The sequence below is a fragment of the Triturus cristatus genome, chromosome 2_2 (assembly GCF_964204655.1).
Source record: "Triturus cristatus chromosome 2_2, aTriCri1.1, whole genome shotgun sequence".
Taxonomy (NCBI): Eukaryota; Metazoa; Chordata; class Amphibia; order Caudata; family Salamandridae; genus Triturus; species Triturus cristatus.
The window spans coordinates 142969374-142983853 of NC_140582.1; the positions used below are offsets into that span (position 1 = coordinate 142969374).

At 43.8% G+C, this 14480-nt stretch overlaps 1 long non-coding RNA gene across 4 annotated transcripts in view; it reads left to right on the forward strand.

Annotated features, from left to right (window-relative positions):
- Window positions 1–594: 594 nt before the first annotated feature.
- The window catches only part of LOC146861981 (uncharacterized), an 84059-nt gene continuing 70173 nt past the window's right edge, over window positions 595–14480 (forward strand). For 2 of the 4 annotated variants that reach the window (XR_014978358.1, XR_014978356.1), the window contains exons 1-3: window positions 595–703; window positions 804–900; window positions 983–1035. This is a non-coding gene — a long non-coding RNA (uncharacterized LOC146861981). Of the gene's footprint in view, window positions 704–803; window positions 901–982; window positions 1036–1125; window positions 1155–1304; window positions 1512–14480 lie in introns of those variants that run through there. The other 2 variants (XR_014978357.1, XR_014978359.1) reach the window with 2 other exon arrangements.

Below are 14480 nucleotides of genomic sequence, written 5' to 3' on the forward strand. Positions count from 1 at the left end.
AGACACATCAACAGCAATAAAAAACAAAACCGCATGTGTGATAAATATTTTAAATTGTCATGGCCCTGACCATATATAATTATATATGCTGACTCGTAATCACACGATGCCTGGTCAATCTAATGTGCTAAAGTTCACAATTATGACATTTGGTTCATTTGAGATTGAGTACAAGTGTGCACCTTAAATCTTCTTATGCTGACTTATGAACTTTAGCACATAAGATTGTCCAGGCATCGTGTGATTACGAGTCAGCATAAGAAGACCCAAGACGCATGTTCGCACTTATAATTATATACACAAAATCTTCACATTACCCACTTATAAACTGCATATAATGGTCATCATCAATGGTTAACATAATAGTCCATCACAGGTTCGTTTTAATATTAGACTCTTTTTTGAACGAAAGAATAATCAGTTCTTTTTGTTTGATTAACACAAATTCACTAATAGTAATAGAGAATCTAGTGGTACCATGACATCACGCTAAAATGGCAACAACTTGGAAACGTACTCGTTATTAGAACCTTATTAGTAGTCCACTTTCAGTATCGACTATCATGATGATACCACAAGAGACTATAGTCCGTCTTTACTGTTGATTCAATATGTCGTCACGTACACGTTATAACCAGGAAATGCATTTGTGGTTTGATAGCGAAACCCGGATACAAACGCCGTCTACTTGATTACCAACATGGTAAGCCAACACACTCCTAAACAAATATAGTTTTTCTATCTTGATTAGGAATTACCATTTACATTAGGTAATCTGGAAATATTTTATTTTCCGTTTTTAGACTGCCTACGATCACCGTTCGCGATTCTACTCGCACTTAGCTTCTACAATTATATGCAACTTGGCAAAGCGCCATTTCTTGTGCATTCCACATGAAGGTGAGCTATAACCTTAAGAAAGGAATAGCAGTACTGTCTGTTTCCTTATTATAGTACATTACGATTTTGTTCGTTTCTTTAGGTTTTAACAAGATAACAGGGAAGACAACACCTGACAGTACATTATCAGGCAAGGTACGAATAGTGGATTTAAGTGATTTTTGGATCTGCTAGAGCATGGCAGAGATACATATCATTCCTCATCTCAGTGTTTATTCTCCTTAGTGGTTGAATTTTGAGAACTCTAGAGCACTGACATCTAATTTACAAGGTATCGTAAATCACTGAACACATTGACCACTTTGGTGAGGAGAGCACAATACACACATAAATCACAACGAGTTTTACTGTGATTAACCAATCCCATAAAGTGCAGATTCTGAAATTTTCTCCTTTTTCCACAGCATACCCCTGACGAAGGGACACAATGTCCCGAAATGCATTGGGTGTTCTATGATATTATCATTGTTTTGATTAAGATACATGCAATTTTTGCGAATATGTTTGATTACGTTTGTTTATGTAAAACATGTATATAGATGAAAGTATAAATTGAATAGAATGTATACCATTTGTTAGAATCATTATGTTTTGAAACTGTAATAAATGTTGGAAAGAATTTCTAGCAGTGCAGATTGCAGTCCCAGTAATCTTTTCAGTACTAGGCCACTTATTAGGTTACAGCATACAACAGGTCACATATAATTTGTGCCTGTGAAGAATTCTTTTTGAATATGAACCACCTTGGTCGGAAATGATATCCTGTCCATGCTAGTGTCACTATATATGAGGAAATCCAATGAGTCCGATCTTATTGAAACAAAGCCACTAACATACAAAGGTGGCGAGGGGTCAAAAAACGGTTATCGTACTGTGGTCGAAACTTAAATAGATTATGGGTTAGACCGCCAAGAATAAAAAAACAATCTCCTATGTGCAGAAGAAAAAATTAAATCTATAGCAGGTTTTCCCGCTATATTAATTTCTGTACAACAGATTCTTCTACCCAAACCTAGTTCCCTAATGTTCACCCATCTTTCATATAAAAAATACAGTTGAAACTTTCAAATTCACTACTTCCACTACAGCCTGACTAACAGTAGAATATGTGTTGGAGTTTGGAAAGGTCAGATTTACTTATCTCAGTTCAAGGCAAGCATCCGTAGATAATGCAGGGCTTGCATTCACTCGTCCAACTTCGTCCAACTTCAGCGTACGGGACATCACGGAAAGTGCTGGATGACAGCACACAAGCCACTAGTCATCCCATCATACCAGCACAAACCCTCTTCTCTAATTTTGAGCCATTTCGCATATGAATAATATATTGTAATAGTAATTTATATAAATAATAAAAAAATGCAAAAAACTAAATTAACATATATAATTATGCATAAGATTATATTAAACACTTTCTGCCCCATTGCCCCAAAGTTACAAAGCAGATAAAGAAACTAAAATAATAACAACAAAAAAGAATACATGATATTAACAGGCTTAAATATGATTATTAATAAAAAAATATTATAATGTATTAATATCCATATAATATAAAGCAATTAGGTAATTAATACAATCAATTATCCAATTAACAAATTAACTAAAAAAATAACTTTAGCATAATCTTAAAATTATCTTTTAAGTAACTACAAAAATTATTTACATAATGAATTAAATTAAAATACATTTTATAATCTATTAAAAGCATTTTTTTGAGAAAAATTCCCACTCTATTCCACTACAAACCTAACCCAATTTTGTTGGAATGCCTCTGATTTAAAATGAATAATTTTACTGCCTTTTCGTTAGCAGCTTATGAATACGTTGATGACTTCTGGCAAAGTGCAAATGCCTGATGGTTAACGGGAGGTCTATAACAATTCACCAATTATCAGATGAAGCTACCTATCTTCCACTGGGTTACACATGATAATCAAACACTAACTTTCTTAGGCCTAACAACCGACTGGTCTGCGATAAGACTAAATGTGACATTATTAACTCATTGGGCCACATTTACAAGGGCATTGCGCCATCGGTGGTGCTGTGCCCTGCTCCATATTTACAAGGCAGTGCTAAGCCACTTTGTGCAGCTTGACGCTGCCTTGTAAATATGGCCCTCCTTGGTGCAGTTTTCTGTGGCAAAGGGGTCCGCAGTGGGTGTTACTGTGGCCGTTTCCACACAACGCCCATTGCTTTTTGGCACTGATTTGCAAGGATCTGTAAATCTGAGGCAGTGCCAAAAATGTACGCCTCCCCAGGGGAGGCGTAATAGTGGTGCAACAAGGAGAAATACTTTTGTTTCTCCTCATATTTTGCTCTTTCTTTGTGTGCTGCACATAGATGGAGCAAAACACCATTGATGATTGTTTTTTTGCAGGAAGGTGACCCTTCCTGTACAACACCAATCATCCCTGCAATGCAGGCACCCTTGCACCATGATGCAAGGGTGTCTGTGCTAAGCTGCTTTTTTTGCACCTGCGCAGAGGTGAGTACAGGAATGCACCATATTGTTGTAAATATGGCGCATTCCTGCACTAAGGAAATGACACAGCTCAGCCCAGCAAAATTGCTTGTGACACCGGGCTGCTACATTTTCTTGTAAATATGCCCATAGTGTTCAAGATCTTTGAGAGCCAAGACCGAAATGAAAAAAAACAGCAATTTGTATCTCTTTATATCCGTTTTGGCTTGTTGCATTTTACTGTGGAAAGGTTTCACAAGTAATTGGGACCAGAGCAACACAAATGAATGCTATCAATGATAAGTATTCACCCTGACTAATCCTCTTAACTCGTCTATTCCTCAATGCATAAATCTGACATAAATCTTTGAGGGTCTGAAATGTTATACTTTTGTGTTTTTTTTCGCCTGATAAGTTTACAAGCTAAGTAAGCCATGTTAGCCATCCTTCCCTGTCTTTATGCTCAGGTGATTGTATTACATTGCACATTCATTTCCGGAATCACAAGTTATTGGAGTACCTCAGATTAGCCTGCAAAGTAAGATAATTCTAACTCAGCAAGAGCTCAACCACCTTTTCTAGTGACAGGCAGTAGCAGCTCGTAGTGGGAGTGCTGCCGGGCGGTGGGGCGGGGCGAGGGAGGGGCAGGGTGGGGGGTAGTAAACTTCGGCATACGGCCTACCGGAGGTAAGTACATAAACAAATAAATACAATGAAGTACATTGCGCACGCTGCAACGCCATATGCCTTGCAGCGCGCGCAATGTCATTTGTTTTTTTATTTATTTATGTACTTACCTCCCTTGGCCGTATGCCAGAGTTTACTACCCCCCACCCTGCCATTCCCCCGCCCTGCCACACCGCCCCGCAACACTCCCACTATGAGACACTACTCGTGACAGGCAGCTTTTTTTCCTAGCACCTCTAAGTCGCTATTATCCTCACATAAATGACGTGATCAGCATATAAAGGACGTGTTAAAATAGCATGAGGGTGTAGAAAAAAAAATATTGATCAATGTTCATTATATTCATCCTGCCAACTACTGATAGAGGTAACTGACCCTTTTATTCAGACTTTCAAGTAGAAGATAAGATGCAATTTAGATTTTATTACATTCCTTGCTCTAAATACATACTTAGCTCTAAATTACGGAAACAATGGGCAAACCTTTTTTCAGTGAATCACAGCATTTACAATTGATGTCTGCATGGTTTTTTTCCAAGAAAAAAAGAATTCCTGAAAATCCAGTATTTGTTTAACACTACTATTTTAAAAACACAGGGAAAGTGCAAATATGCCTCAATACATTCCTGGGGCGTACTGTGAGCAGGTAGGAACATTTGTATTACTTTGAATTAAGTGAATGACTTGTAGTAATATCATCTTGCGTGTGTAACTGTAAGAAATTGGGTTACTAGTTGAGAGGGTGAAACCCTACTCAAGCAGCAACCACAATGCTTGCACAATGCACGCCAGGGTGAAGCCACGTACAAACTCCAAACTATCCAATGCTCAAACCTCTGGTAGCTTGGCACGAAAGCAGTCAGGCTTAACTTAGATGCAATGTATAAAATATTTATGCAGCACTTCAAACAGTAATAAAGTGAAAACAGAACACAAGATCAATCCCACACCAATTTAGAAAAATAGAGTAAAATGTAATAAATTATGTGAGACCAAGGGAACAAAAATCAAATCAGTTGTAATGGAGATATGCAATTCTAAAGATTTTAGGTAAGTGGAGCACCTAAAAGCACAAAGTGCCACTCGCAGTTATCTGGTCATGCTAGAGCAGGTGAACGTCACAAGTTCAGGGCAACCACGATGGAGTGCGGTTTGGCTATAGGGACCAGGTTAGTCCAGCTAAAAATCTTACCTTCTCAATGTCCAGGTTAAAGAGTACCATTCACTGTGGAGGAGGCCCTGTGGATCAGGGAGAGTGTTGCAGCTGGTCGTCGCTGTAATGCGAAGAGCAGGTTGGGCATCAAAGGTGGTCGTTGATGGAGCTCCTGTTGGTGGTCATAGTTGGCTATCACTGCTGTAGCACGAAATGCAGATCTTGAATTGCCGGTTGTCTCTGGCGGTCATTGTAGCACAAAGAGTCAGGATCATCGGAGCTTCACAATGACAGTCATTACCTTCTTTCACAGAAGGAGCTCAACTGATGATTGCCAAGTGTCCAGGACCTGCGGAGGTACCGCTTGTAAAACTAAAACCCACATGTCTTACTTTTAAATTCAATTCACCGTGCCCTATGAGCTTTTAGGGTCTACCATTGGTGTGACATTTATGTATAAAAAAATACATGGTTTCGAATTGGCCGTTAAAACTGCACTAAAGGCTGCCATAACAGACCTGAGGCAAGTTTTAAAGTGCTACTTTAGTGGGTGGCATAATGAGTGCTGTAGGCGCTCTAGTAGCATTTAATTTACAGACCCTGGGTACATATGACTGTAGGAGAGTAGGATCTGCTTCACATGTTTACCCCCACTTTTTGCTCGTGTTTCACTGTTTTTCGACTTTAGTCTGGCTGGGACCCTGCTATTCAGAGCCCCAGTCTAGCTGCTTCCTCTCTAAAATGATTCCATGTACGTTAGATACAGTTCAGATTGGATCTGAGGTGCCCTTATAAGTACATAGTATATGGTATACTATGTACCCAGGGCATAGGTACCCCAGAGGCCTACCAAAGGCTGAAGCATGTATTATGCCACCCTGGAAAGCCACCCAAAATGACACCACAGGTCTGCTACTTAAGCCTGGGTAAGGTGCTGCATGCACCCCTTACTGAGACATAGGTTCACTATATCTCACCATATACTGCACATACAAACCTATCAGTCACCCCTATGGCAGGCCTTATCAATCCTGAAGGCAGGGTGCTTGGTTATATGTGAGGGGGTGCCCAGGCATGAGCTGAGCCCCTCTGCAGCCTTCAGAATGTCAGTAGTGCAGCCAGACCATATACTCTTAAGTGCATTATAACCAGACGGTAAATGCTAACTTTGGATTGGCTGCACGGAAACATGTCATGTTTGGTGTCAAACACCTTGGAATCATACCCCACTCCAGTAACTGGTGTGGGAGTATGATCCCACCCTTCTAGAGGGAGAGACATGACAGCACTGGTATACCCAGTAGAAACTTAATAGAGCCCTATTATCACAAAATGGATGCTGCAGCCACAGACTCAAGTCTGGCCTCCTACTGCTGACCAATACTCCGGCAGGTGAGGGATGGTCAATAGGTTTCCTGTCACAGGGAGGTGTAACCACCTCCCAGACAGGGTTATGTGTATTGGGGCTGGGTGAGAGCACTCTCTGAGTGCTTTGAAGTCCTTCACTGGGGGCACATTTGGTGTCCCTGTGCATAGTCCAGCTCAAACTGGTTCAGGGGCTTCCAGTCCCTGCTCTGGTGTGGAACTGGATAAAGGAAATGGGTGTAGCCACCCCTCTTTTCAAACCCTCCCATAGGTGGGTCCCCAGAGTATGTCCAACCCCCTACCTTAGTATAAGTATGGGACCCCAGTCCTTAGGACTTTAGATTACCCTGGACGAAACTCTAAAGATGAATCCTGGACCTTCAACGCTCTGCTCAAGACCAGAGGACTGAAGAAATCTCCATGGGGGTCAAGGAGTGACTCCACTGCTTGGCAGGCACCAATGACGCAATTTGATGGTCTGCATTTCTGAAGCTCCCGCCGGACTCCGAAGTATTTGCAGCCCAGGAAGAGGATTTCCAGACATCTCAGAGGCCGACCGAGTCCCCAGCAAAGCTGAGACCCACAGCCCTTGTGAGTAGCGTAACTGGAACTCCTGGTCAGCGTGCACTTTTGCAAGTACATTGACTTCTCGACGTCTCCTGAAGTTGTGCTTGGGCTGACTTATAGCCCCTACCTCGAGCACTGAATCCACCGAAGATTGTCGGCCTGGTCATTCCGAGTGACCCGTGGGCCACCATTTTGTGTTTTGTCTTGAGGTCCCTTCGCGATCCCTGGTCCGTTGACTTTGAATTTCCTTGGGCTTCTCTGGTTGCTCCAGACGTGCCCCAACTCCCTACCAAGTGGTGAGTCCCACAGACCTTGCTGGTCTGCACCGAAGCATATTTCTCGTTTCTGCGTGGGTTGCTGTTGCCAAGGCTTGTTGTGTCCAATCCGGGCACCGACGCTGCAGCACTCGACATCCTTTGTGGGACAGCTCAAACTCAGCTCCTGGCTGTCCTCGACACCTGCTGGTCCTCGAGGCTGAAGAGTCAAGCTTCACCTCTTTCACCTGAAATCACCCGACATTGGTGGGCATCTGCTCATCACCTTCCTGGTCTCTGGCTAGTGACCCAGACTCTGTCCCCTCTGCTTTCAGGTTCTTCTCATCTTCGATCCAGGCTTGGATCTCTTCGAACACTTCGCATCTTCACGGCAGCAGCACTTCTTCGCCACCTCCCATTGAAATTGACGACGCGACCCGAAACCAAAAGACACCTATGCACCCGGCTTCCCTGGGTGAGGTAACACGAGTACTCCAGTGCTTCTGTGGGTGCCAGCCCTAGAACTTCCTAAGTCAAAAAGGGTTTGGACCTGACTCATTTCTAAGTGTCCCTAATCTTTAAAAATCTAACCGCAACTTTCCCCATAGAAGCTAACGGGAGCTCGCAGCTTTTTCACACACTGCACACAGCCCCTGTGTCACTACCTTGGGTGGTTCCTTGGGGTCCCAGTGATTCTACAGGCTCTAGGCCTTGTGTCTAGTTAAGTCGTGGTTCTTATACCACTATTTTAGTATATGGTTTGGCTCACCCCTAGGGCCTGACGTGTATTTGTGCTATTTTACTGTGATTATTGAAGTGTAACTTATGTGTTTTGACCTCTAGTCTCATAAAGAGACTAGAAAGGTGTGTTTAGTAATAAATACATATATTTTATATATATTCCTGGTGTGGATATCTTTCATTTAGTGACTCAAGAGATTATAGACTGAAGGACTGGGTTTTTCTAAGACCCAGCGGTGCCAGGGAACAACACCTGAAACATTCGCGGGTTACCTGTTCTGGCGTACCAAACACAGAGACACGGGACACTTCCAGCGACGTCAGAGATCAGCGTTTATTTACTGCAGGGATACAGAGGTCACAAGAAGTACACAGCGTGTAGGTTCTCGGAGACTGCTTCAATTTGCAAAAGTGGATCGCTCCTTTTATACACGTTTTTCCCATAGAACAGTATAGTGAACAAAGATTACAACCCGGTTCCCATAATAAACTTCAAAAGGGTCGCGTTCATGTTTCAGGAGGCCGGAACATAATCACAACAGTATTGCCAGTTCCCAACTGTAAAAACATATCTTCTCTGCAATAAAACACATTCCATCCTGATCGTAAACACATTAGGAGAAGGGACAAGAACAGATGCAAAGAAAGGACAAGGATGCACAACAGATTAGAGAAGAGTGTTAGGAGTAATAAAGGGAACTTGATAACGGGATCAGAGACACCGTGTCTAATGTATGCATGGCTGAAACAATAGACCGGCACGGCAAGATGAGCCTTGAGAGGGGCCATCTGCCTTCGTCGTGTCGTTCCCCTCGTCATAAAAGTCATACTCCAAAGAACACGTGTCCCTCGTATAAGCTTGGGAGTCCCAGGGTCACGAAGCGGACAAAGTCCGTTCGCTGGCTACTTGAGGGCAAGAAACAAAATGGATGCCGTATCTAAAATGGAACCCGAGGGGTCAGATGAACAAACCCAAAAATCAGACGAACCATACGTGGTTGCGTAGCGAAACTGCGTACACCCACTATACTCGTCATTTGCGGTTCATAGATACCCAACTCACCCATATTCGTCACCACCCAAAAAGGTGTCGTTCCGTCCCACACGGAACCTCAGACGCTCCTTTTGCCCTCATGTAGGCAAGCACTAGTCAAGATCGGAATCTATTTCAATATTCATCAGATCATTCAGTTGCTGCTGGAACATCATTCTATTCATCAACGTCTCCTTGGTAACAGATGGTCGTCTCATACACGTTGTAGCACATAGGCCACATAAGGCAGGACCACACTGTACACAAAGACAACACGTGAACAGAAACGTTACAACAACTCCTACGATCATCAGAATCTTCCAACCCCAAGTTGACATCAGGCCCCAAAACCATCCTAGTAGCGTCCAATTACCTTCGTCCACGTGTATGGACTCGGAGATCTTGTGCAACTTCGAGATGGCTTGGTAGACAGTTGGAGCATTGTCAGGAATAAAAATGCAACAACTCGAATGGATAACTTTACACACACCACCTCTATCTGCGAGAACAACATCCAGAACCATACGGTTCTGCAACGTCATGAGTCTATCCGCCTGAAGTTCAGCTGTGAGATTACCAAGGGCACTTGCAGTAATATTAGCAGTCGACTCTACTACACGTGTCAGCTGTCTTAGGTTCCTACTATTAACCATAGGTCCCCAAAACGGCAAAAAACCCTTAAAGAAGTCTCCTGCTTCTTGACCGGCAGTGTCCTCTTTGCTAATAACACCTCTCACAACTCTAGTCTTGTGATAATCTGAGGCAACTGTGAAAGTCGGTGGTAAAAGATTCGCAATATAACAGGTACCCGAAAAATCACGGGGTAACCATGTATATGCGCATTCATAACATACGAAATAAGTGCCCTTAGCGGTCAGAAAAACAGGGGAGGAGAGCATCGGCAGAACATACGTATCAGTGCAAGCACTGTTGCCAAGTTGTGCTCTCGGATTTCGACCCAGACCTTTTAAGCAGAAATTACCGAGGTGTGGTACAATCCATATTGGGGACGAGCTCTTAAGCTGTCTATCACCCACTGACGTACTATACTCAGCCTCACTCAGATCCTTATAAGCCTGTACCTCTTCATTTGGGATAAGCGATGCATCAAAAACATCTCTATCTAAATCCGCTATCGCTATCGCCAAAGGTTTGTGATACGGCCCAGGACCAAAATTGGCAGAACGTGGCTCTCGACTGGGGTAGGAATCTAGTGCACTACGGAACATAGTTTGGAATGCTCGAGCCGAACCCTGGGAACTGTAAGGAAGGACCAAATATGGAATACCCCTATCCATGGTATGTGGCATTAACCCACACACCCAACAATTGGTAGTATTCATCACCAACTGATGCTGATGTAGAAGTTGAACGAAGGAGTTATTCATAAATTCCGCACGCCTAACCTGTTCATGTTGAGGCAGGGGATGAAAAGAATGTGGGGAAACAGTGGTGAGGGAGCTCAGTTTAGGAGAAGAGGTAGGTGAAACAGAAGGTAATAACAACTGTACTCCAAAATACACTCCACCCACCAATAACATAGATACGATCAGGAACAATAGGAACACCTGAAACAAAAAGCATTTTGTACATACAACTCTTCTTAATTCTGATCTCTGCGCCGACATCCTTTCTACTTCCAACAACTTAGAGAATGCCATCCTCTACAAACCGTCCGTGACGTACTTGACGCACTTCGTTCTGAGTAGCGATTATCAATCCCCAGGAGTTCCCAGGAATCGACAAAAGTAACCGACCTAGCGTCAGCAACCTGCTAAACAGAAAGGAGTACCCGCACGGCCCTACGGTGACCCGGATGGAGAGGTTCCCTCGAAAAGTTCAGATTACAAATCTCTAAGCCGCGGGAAAGCACATAAAAACTCAAAAAGAAAGGATATAATTGTCCATAATGTTCATAACATCAAAAGCAAATATACAATTAATTTTTATTAGTCCTTGAACGAAGAAAGTATCGACTTCTTCCAGGTCGAGTTTGCTCTACAAACAATTGTTCGGCTGGCGCAACAGTATTCGATGAAGTGGACAACGAGTCAGACCTTGGGCTTTCTGCTACCGATAACTCCACATGTGGGTTTGGCAGTGACAAATCATTCCCCACAGGTTGAGCGTCGCTAAATGGCACAAAGTGCAAAGGAGTCTCAGTTTCTGTTGCCGAAATCCCAGTCCTCACCCAACCATCCGTTGGTAAGGGAATCGGTACCCCTTTCGTATGGCTGGCGTGCACCCAATTCTTCCGGCCCTCCAGTCGAACCGCAGTCCTCGTCGTCAATAAGACTTGAAAGGGTCCTACAAATCTTGGCTCCAAGTTACGCTTCCGACCAAAATTTCGGGTAACAATCCAGTCTCCTGGCCGGAGCTGGTGTCCAGGGCCCTCTGTCTGCGCCGGTAGAGCTTCAAAGACCTGTTGATGGATTAACCGTAGTTTAGTTGTCAAATCATGTAGGTAATCAATTAACATTGGGTACTCAAGACTATTAAAAGCCCTTGGTCTCGGGACCCCCCAAATATTCGCAGGGCGGCCGAACACAATCTCATATGGGCTAAGCCCTACTCGAGAGTGTACGGTCGCTCTGGTCGATAAGAGAGCCAGAGGCAAGGCATCAGGCCATGATAGACCAGTCGTAGCCTGGATCTTGGCGAGTTTTAGTTTTAGGGTACCATTGTACCCCTCAACCAAACCCGCTGCCTGTGGATGATTAGCGCTATGGAATTTTTGGCGAATTCCAAGACCCTTACACACACTCTGCATTATACTTCCCACAAACTCACTTCCATTATCCGACCATACGATCCGTGGCATTCCGTACCGAGGAAAGTATTCCTTCAGCAGGATTTTTGCTGTGGACAGGGCAGTGTTATCCTTAAGAGGATAGGCCTCAATCCATCTGGAGAACGCACAAACCACAACCAAAACATACTTTAGATTATTGCATCTCTCCATATGGATAAAGTCCAGCTGGATAACCTCAAAGGGACAAACAGGAGGAGCAAAATGACCAGGTGGAGTGGGAGTGCCCTTGCCGGGATTGTGCATCAAACACACCATACAGTTCTTAACCACTCTCGCGGCACACTTAGCAATACCCTCATTTCTCCATACAGGTGACAAAAACGTACATATTCCTTTCGCACTAATATGTGCCAACCCATGAGCCATCGTCACAACAGCTAATACGTACGCATCTGGTAACATCCACCTCTGACATTCCGTCAGGTCAACCCAACATCCATGCATGTCCAACTTTCCCGTACTTTCTTTCCACTTAGTCTTTTCGGCTTTAGTAGCTTCGTTCTGAATTGCTTTCACACTCTCAATAGTATTTTCGCACATGCCAGTCTCCATCGGCCACCTCACTGAACTCGTGACATACATCCGGGTCGCAAGATCCTTAGCCGTTTCCTTAGCAATCTCATCCGCAAACGCATTACCACGACCAACATCATCCGTCACTTTCCGATGTGCACTACATTTAACAATCGCCACTTGTTTAGGCAGTGTAAGTGCATCCAAAAGGTCATTCACAAGCTGCCCATGCTGAATCTTCGTACCATGTGATGTCATAAATCCTCTTTCTCTCCACAATCTTCCAAAGTTATGCGCAACACCGAATGCATACTGACTGTCGGTAAACACATTCACTCGCTTTCCTTTAGACAAGACACAAGCTCTTGTCAATGCAATCAACTCTGCAGCTTGCGCTGAATTCTGATTCAATCTCGCAGTTTCCACAACCGTGCTCAACGTCACTACAGCATACGCAGTCGTCACATCACCATTCGGCAATTTAAAGCACGACCCATCCACATACAAGGTACCATCGGGATCTGTCAAGGGAGTGTTTTTTAGGTCCACACGACCTTTTATTTCTTCCTCAGTTCGTAAATAACAATCATGTGGTGGCACATCATCTGATTCCATACTAATCGGCAACAATGTCGCCGGATTTAGTACATTACAACGTTTGATCTGTATATGACTTGCCAAAAGGGTCAGCTCGTACCCAGACAACCTTGCACTCGTCAGATGTTGAGTCTTTGTCCGATTCAAAAGAGTATCAACTGCATGCGGAACCATCACCATGAGCATATTATCCATAACAAGACCTGCGGACTGCCGAATAGACGCCGCCGCTGCCGCTGTCGCCCTTAAGCAACTTGGCAACGCTCTCGCTACCGGGTCTAAGGTCGAGGAAAAATATGCACACGGGCGCTGCTTGTCACCAAATTGTTGCGTTAAAACACTCAACGCACAACCTTCCCTCTCGTGAACGTATAATGTGAATGGCTTGCTGTAATCAGGAGTACCTAACACAGGAGCCGAACACAGTGCGTCACGTAGTTCAGAAAAACTTTTCTGACATTCCTCCGTCCATGGCAAAGGAGTCGAAACGTCCTTGCACGTGAGAGCTATCAATGGCTTCGCTAACAGTGAAAAATTCGGAATCCACTGTCTGCAGTATGACGTGATACCTAAAAAGGCACGCACATCTCTCTGGGTCGTCGGCACAGTCATTCGAGCAATTGCTGCAATTCTTTCAGGGGTCAACCTTCTTCCCGCCTTTGACAATAAGTGACCTAAGTAGGTAACTTCTTGACAACAATATTGTAACTTAGAGGGTGACACTTTATGGTGTAAGTCACAGAGATGCTGCAATAGTGACACAGTAGCAGTCCGACAAACTTGTTCAGTATCTGCAGCTACCAACAGATCGTCAACATACTGAATCAAAGCCGCACCAGTTGGCAGCACAAATGCATCTAGTTGACTTTTAAGAGCTTGGCTGTAGATCGATGGGCTCTCACAGTAGCCTTGAGGTGCGCGTTTGAACCGGAAACTGCGACCTCCTAACGAAAATCCGAACAAATCACGACTTTCCTCAGCAATCGGAATGCTAAAGAACGCATTCTTCAGATCGATTACCGAGAACCACGATGCAGAGGCTGGAATCAGAGTCAGTAAAGCTGTAATGTCTGGAACCACAGGAAACTGCGGGACAACAATTTTATTTACTTCCCGTAAGTCAATAACTAGACGGTACACGGGAGGCTTGGACGGATCAGTTCGTTTCAAAATAGGCAACACGGGACTATTACACACGTTACCTCGTGTCTCCTCGATGACATCTTTACCGATCAGATCATAGATGATCGCTAATAGTGCCCGTTCACCATCAAGGGAAATACGATACTGTGGTATGCGTGGTAAGCGCGCATCAGCTTTCAATTGAACAACATAAGGTGGGATGCTCAGTAGGCCCACATCGTTGGGACCTGTTGCCCACAAAGAAACCGGAAG